Source organism: Schistocerca cancellata, chromosome 8, assembly GCF_023864275.1.
Source record: "Schistocerca cancellata isolate TAMUIC-IGC-003103 chromosome 8, iqSchCanc2.1, whole genome shotgun sequence".
Taxonomy (NCBI): Eukaryota; Metazoa; Arthropoda; class Insecta; order Orthoptera; family Acrididae; genus Schistocerca; species Schistocerca cancellata.
In genome coordinates this window covers 115,946,819-115,954,196 of record NC_064633.1, presented here as the reverse complement: position 1 = coordinate 115,954,196, position 7,378 = coordinate 115,946,819, and the positions used below count along the sequence as shown (strand labels likewise).

At 42.8% G+C, this 7,378-nt stretch overlaps 1 non-coding gene across 1 annotated transcript; it reads left to right on the top strand.

The window, feature by feature from the left end:
• Positions 1-2,398: 2,398 nt before the first annotated feature.
• On the top strand, positions 2,399-2,473 carry Trnas-uga (transfer RNA serine (anticodon UGA)). The gene has a single exon. It is a non-coding gene; the product is annotated as a tRNA-Ser (tRNA).
• The last annotated feature ends 4,905 nt before the right edge of the window (positions 2,474-7,378 follow it).

The following is a 7,378-nucleotide window of genomic DNA, read 5'->3' as shown; positions in this document are numbered from 1 at the left end:
GAACTATAAAAGACCGTTCCTTAGAATTCGTTCCTCACTCCTTTCGTTCATCTTGGTGAACCGTTCCTTTGGACCCATTAGTTCGCAAACGACCCATCTCTGTTCACCAGTTTGTCCATATCACATAGCAACCTGTAGAACATATAATCACATAGTTTTAATATTTGAACATACTGTATTGCAAGATTTATTTGTTCAGTGCCTCTTTAGATATTACATCACGCTTTTGTTTTGTACCGATATTGCCATAATAGGTCCCATATCTTTATGCATCAATGTTTATACAGCTATGAATTCTCGGTGAAGTTGTGTGGACTATCTGTTAAGCATTATGCAAGACACCCTTTTTCTGTTTTGTTTCACCCACACACGTTTCTGCACTTTTTGTGCTATCTTCAGTGGGTTAATTTTTTTTTTTCTTACATGATCTCTTGGACATTTATTTTGGTAGCTATTCTGCTACACAGTCTACAACTTCTCGTGGTTTTTGATATCGTGGTGATTTCTCATATGTTGTTGGCAAAGTGAATAGGCTGATTTCGTGACCTATCTTTTGAAAAACCGGGGAAACTGCAGTGTCAAGCGACCATAGATCACGAAATCTGCCTATTCACTTCGCCAACAACATATGAGAGAGCACCACACCGAACCATGAGAAGTTGTAGATTGTGTAGCAGAATAGCTACCAAAATAAATGTCCTATAGCACCTTGTAGGTTAGAAAATAAAAAATAACCCACTGAAGATAGCACGAAAAGTGCTGAAACACGCATGGGTGAAACATAACAGATAAAAGGTGTCTTGCATAAGGCGGAATTCTTCGTCCTATGTTGATTACAGAAACAGCCTCTTTGCCCTTCAACTTCAAGTTTGCATTCAGTACGGGTTCGTTCTGCCTGTTTCCGCAACAATATTAGTTATACGATAACAGTAATACGTAGCAGAGTGGACAGAATTATTTGTCCGATATGCACCTCCTGTGCAGGTTCATTGAAAGCGAAACGACTCTCCGCTGAGCTATTCCGGAAGCGACGGCAACATCGCAGTACTTTTGCGTCTGACGGTTTATTCATTACTTATTGTTTGTTATATGTTGTACATTTTCGTGATCGCATGTTACAGGCTTTATCATTGTTGTGAAAATATGTTCACAGAAATAAGGGCAGTTGTGGTAACAAACTGAATAACTTAGTACTAAATTGTTACTCTGTAACGAGCAACTGGAAAACACGGGTCTCTTACAAATAACAGAAACTATCTCTGAAGAGACTCCGAAATTTTTTCAGGGTTTCGGGTTCATCCAGTGTACAGTTACGTGTATACCAACTATCTGATCAAAAGCATTGAGACACCTTTTTGTGTTGCGGTGATGACCACTAGATGTGACGAGAGGCGCACCCACCAGTTTAGAAGGAGATGAAAAATATCGTGTTTTCAGTATAGAAGCAGTAATACGAGATTGAGTCGGTCTGGAGAGCTCAGTACCTTCGGACGTGGACTCGTCACCGAATGTCCTCTGTGTAACATATGCAACAGGGACATTTCAACCCTTCTAAGGCTGCCCAAGTCGACTTCTGGTGATATGACTGTGAAGAGGAAACGTGAAGGAACAACTACAGCTAAACTAAGACCATATAGAACTGACTTAGTAACGGAAGGGACCGTCGAACATTAAGGGAGGAGGTTGTAAAAAATCGCTTCAGTTCAGCGGAAGGAATCACTCTTGAGGTCCAAAGCGCTACCAGAAGTCCATTCAACACAATTACTGTGCTTAGGGGAGTACCATGATCGAGAAGCTCCTCATAAGCCCCATATTTCTGCAGCCAGTACTGAGCGACATTGGACGTGGGATAAAGAAAGACGTCGCTACACAGGGGGTGACTAAAAGCGAATGATCTGATGTGATGATCAACGTGACAGTCTGACAGAAGCGTTTCGGTTTGGCGAATGCGTGGAAACATTACCTACCGTCAATGTAGTGTCAATAATAAAGTAGGTCGGAGGTGATACTACGGTGTGGGGGCATTTTTCGTGATTACGTATAGAGCAGAGACATTTCACTAGCCTTCCATAAGACGTGAAGTAGGGACGACTGCCGGCATGTCCAACTCTCCTGAAAAGAGAAAGTTCCCCAAATATAATTTGATTTCCCGATGGTTGATTCGTACGGAAGGCAAATGTAAGAATAATTTGATATACGTAATTGGTCGTTCCAAATAACACTCTGAAATTCTCATTCTGGAAACATCCCCCAGGCTGTGGCTAAGCCATGTCTCCGCAATATCCTTTCTTTCAGGAGTGCTAGTTCTGCAAGGTTCGCAGGAGAGCTTCTGTAAAGTTTGGAAGGTAGGAGACGAGGTACTGGCAGAAGTAAAGCTGTGAGTACCGGGCGTGAGTCGTGCTTCGGTAGCTCAGTTGGTAGAGCACTTGCCCGTGAAAGGCAAAGGTCCCGAGTTCGAGTCTCGGTCGGGCACACAGTTTTAATCTGCCAGGAAGTTTCAACACTCTGAAAGTCGATTATGACATTAATCATTAATTAAAGGGTTTCAAATTAATGTTCCCTTGCATTCAGAGATCACGGTAGGCTTGACAAAGCAGAGGAATTTTCTGAGCCTTGTTTTAACTGATTATAATAATCCGGATGACGGCGATTACTCGCAGGCTGATCCATTACTTTCAATTTCTTGTCACTGCTTTCTCGCGGCGCAGGGACTTTAACCCGTCCCACATAGCAGAACTGCGGCCACTTCACGAAAACCCCAACCTCAGAAACGTGAGACCAGTCCTTACTGGCCAGACGGAACCGTAACTTTCTCCCTGTTTAGGCTAGCCAAGGTTGCCTGTAATTTAGCAGATAAGGCTAAATGTACCTGTTAATTGGAAGTAGAGGCGTGGCAGTTTCCATTATTCCTTCAGGCACTATCATCACATTCTTTTAGCAGAACACAGCATCATCTACGCTGTTGTTGTTGTTGTGGTCTTCAGTCCTCAGACTGGTTTGATGCAGCTCTCCATGCTAATCTATCCTGTGCAAGCTTCTTCATCTCCCAGTACCTACCGCAACCTACATCCTTCTGAATCTGCTTAGTGTATTCATCTCTTGGTCTCTCTCTACGATTTTTACCCTCCACGCTGCCCCCCAGTACTAAATTGGTGATCCCTTGATGCCTCAGAACATGTCCTACCAACCGATCCCTTCTTCTAGTCAAGTTGTGCCACAAACTTCTCTTCTCCCCAATCCAATACCTCTCATTAGTTACGTGATCTACCCACCTAATCTTCAACATTCTTCTGTAGCACCACATTTCGAAAGCTTCTATTCTCTACTTGTCCAAATTATTTATTGTCCATGTTTTACTTCCATACATGGCTACACTCCATACAAATACTTTCAGAAACGACTTCCTGACACTTAAATCTATACCCGATGTTAACAAATTTCTCTTCTTCAGAAACGCTTTCCTTCCCATTGCCAGTCTACATTTTATATCCTCTCTACTTCGACCATCATCAGTTATTTTGCTCCCCAAATAGCAAAACCCCTTTACTACTTTAAGTGTCTAATTTCCTAATCTAATTCCCTCAGCATTACCTGAGTTAATTCAACAACATTCCATTATCCTCGTTTCGCTTTTGTTGATGTTCATCTTATATCCTCCTTTCAAGACACTGTCCATTCCGTTCAACTGCTCTTCCAAGTCCTTTGCTGTCTCTGACAGAATTTCAATGTCATCGGCGAACCTCAAAGTTTTTATTTCTTCTCCCTGGATTTTAATACCTACTCCAAATTTTTCTTTTGTTTCCTTTACTGCTAGCTCAATATACAGATTGAATAACATCGGGAACAGGCTACAACACTGTCTCACTCCCTTCCCAACCAATGCTTCCCTTTCATGCCCCTCAAATCTTATAACTGCTATCTGGTTTCTGTTCAAATTGTAAATAGCCATTCGCTCCCTGTATTTTATCCCTGCCACCTTTAGAATTTGAAAGAGAGTATTCCAATAAACATTGTCAAAAGCTTTCTCTAAGTCTAAAATTGCTAGAAACGTAGGTTTGGCTTTCCTTAATCTTTCTTCTAAGATAAGTCGTAAGGTCAGTATTGCCTCACGTGTTCCAACATTTCTACGGAATGTAAACCGATCTTCCCCGAGGTCGGCTTCTACCAGTTTTTCCATTCGTCTGTAAGGAATTCGCGTTAGTATTTTGCAGCTGTGACTTATTAAACTGATAGTTCGGTAATTTTCACACCTGTCAACACGTGCTTTCTTTGGGATTGGAATTATTATATTCTTCTTGAAGTCTGAGGGTATTTCGCCTGTCTCGTACATCTTGCCCACCAGATGGTAGAGTTTTGTCAGGACTGGCTCTCCGAAGGCCGTCAGTAGTTCTATGTGATGAAAAGTACCCGGACACCCCCAAAAACCTACGTTTTTCATATCAGGTGCATTGTGCTGCCATCTACTGCCAGATACTCCATATCAGCAATCTCAGTAGTCATTAGACATTGTGAGAGAGCAGAATGAGGACTTAGAATGTGGTCAGGTGATTGGGTGCCACTTCTGTCATACGTCTATACGCGAGACTTCCACGCTCCTAAACATCCCTAGATCCACTTTCCGATGTGATACTGAAGCGGAAACGTGAAGAGACACGTACAGTACAAATGCGTACAAGCCGACCTCGTTTGTTGATTGACAGAGACCGCCCATAGTTGAGGAGGGTCGTAATGTGTAATAGGCAGACATCTATCCAGACCATCACACAGGAATTCCAGATTGCATCAGGATCCACTGCAAGTACTATGACAGTTAGGCAGGAGGTGAGAAGATGGATGTCATGGTCGAGCGGTGTGGCTCATAAGCCACACATCACGCCGGTAAATGCCAAACAACATACCGCTTGATGTAAGGAGTATAACACTGAACGATTGAACAGTGGGAAAACGTTGTGTGGAGTGACGAATCGCGGTATACAATGTGGCGATCCGATGGCATGGTGTAGGTATGGCGAATGTCCAGTGAACGTCATCTGCCAGCACATATAGTGCCATTAGCAAAATTCGGAGGCTGTGGTGTTATGGTGTAGTCGTGTGCTTCAGGGAGGGGCTTGCACCCGTTGTTGTTTCGCGTGGCACTATCACAGCACAGGCCTACACTGATGTTTTAAGAACCTCTTGCCTCCCACTGTTCAATAGCAATTCGGGGATAACGACTGCGTCTTTCAACACGATCGAGCACCTGTTCATAGTGCACTGCCTGTGGCGGAGTGGTTACACGACAACAACATCATCGACTTCATTGCAGATCCCAGCGTTCAAAATCATTATCTTCTCTTGTTTTGGTTCTTGAGGATGAATAGGCTGCCGTTCTTCGATAGACCTTCAGGCACTTCAATGAAAGTGACCCCAACAGAGTTCAACACGGCAAAAGGTGAAGAGCGCATTCACTCCATGTTAATGTCCACTAACAGATGTCTCGCTACTTTTGATCAAATAACGTAAAACTAATTTTAGCGTAAAAATGTAGGTAGTTTCAGATATCGTGAAATTTGAATCATAATTCGGTACTAGTTCACATTAATAGCATATTGCTCCGATGGGTTTATGTCTACCCCTGGTTCATCAGCAACGAAATTCTCATCGATACCAAGGTCGTCAGATGCTGCCCTAGTAGCCTGAGTGCACTTACTTTGTTTAAGATGACAGCACTGCTGCGCGTTAATTTCGTTTTCGAGCAGGGCTTTTGTGTGTAAGCCTTCTGGAATTCTTTTCTCTAGGTATATGTGCTAGTTATTAAATATTTTAAGCAAATTGGGAAATTTTCTATTTTTCATGAAGGAATCACTGGGCCTTATCATTTTGTACCATAGTGGACAACTATGGAATTCTCGCATAAAAAGTTCTTGGCCTACTTGCGGCATCCAATTCGGACAAAATCCCACGGCTAGATTACGTCATGATGATCACATAGAAATGGCGTGTACTGAGGTGGTGCCCTCTACGTCCATAGATTTTGTTTGCGCTCTACATCCAACGTTGCTTGTAGTACCATCTTCCCAACCTGCGTTAGAGAGCGAAAAGTATTCCATTGTGCTCTTTCTTTATCAAGTGTATTCTTCCATGGTGTCTCCATTAACGGTGTTATCACGTGTTCTAGTTTGAACTGCTAACCTGAGCACATAGACCCAATATGTCTCTGGTGACTTAGTATTCTTGCTCGTTCAAGCAAAATCTTGTGCTTATAGCCTACAACAGACTGCTGTCAACCACCGCTGATGTACGCAAGTTCACGGCAGTCAGTCTTAGCTCCTGACGAGTTGATGGAGGCAGTCATCGAAAGCATGGGATTTTATCCGGATCTGATGTGAATGGACTTCGTTGAGAAAAACTTCGTATCCAAGCTATGGAATTCGTTAAATCGAAAGTCATGAGTTGATTTTGCACGTACCGATTCGTGATATGTGGCCAAACGTGGAGCGATACGGGCACATACCTCCATCCTGCCTCTTCAAAACGAGTGCAAGATGGCGGAACTATGTTTGCTTATAGCCGTGTAAGTGGTGTTTGGAATATCTCCGTCAGTAACTGCCACGAATTATGGGTGGGCTTGCCTCCCCATAGCAGCCATCAATTTTGAGACAGCTTCCACGTCAATATACATGTTGTCGAACTTTAAATGAGAACATTAATCTGTCCAGTGAGGGAATCAAGGCTATTTTCCAATACAAAGAACGCCTCAGAAAAACTTATAGTGACGACACAGCACATTCACTTAAATAGAAATTATCTGAAAAATAATGTCATTGCAAATTACGTCAATACTGACATAAAAAAAGACATAACTACTGAAAAGAAAACATTGTAAAACCAGCAAAAACTAGAGATGAAAAATGAACTGAAAGAAATTTAGTAACAGATAAAGAATGTGCAATGTCACAAGGCCAAGAGGCGTGATGGAGTGATTCGAAGAACACATAACGAGCTCCAGTTGAAGTTCTGGCCCCCAATACTCGCCAGATCTGAACCCGATCGAATATATCTGGGTTGTGGTTGAAAACGGCGTCAGTGCTCCCAGCCCTCTCCGGAATTTACGGGAATTAGGTGACTCGTGCGTGCATATGTGGTGCCAACTCCTTCCGGTGACCTTAAAAGTCCTCATTGCTTCCACGCCACGACGTGTCGCCGCTATTACCCGTGTCGAAGGCGGATACACAGGCTATTAGGTATGTGGTCATAATGTTCTGTCCGATCAGTGCATAAGGTTATCAAGCAAACAACTGTGGGTCTTAGAACCCAAACCGATTTCTCAGCCATTATGTTCTTCTCTAGTATGTAAAGGTTATTTTAAAGTACCATAGTACCAAAATCATGGATTAGA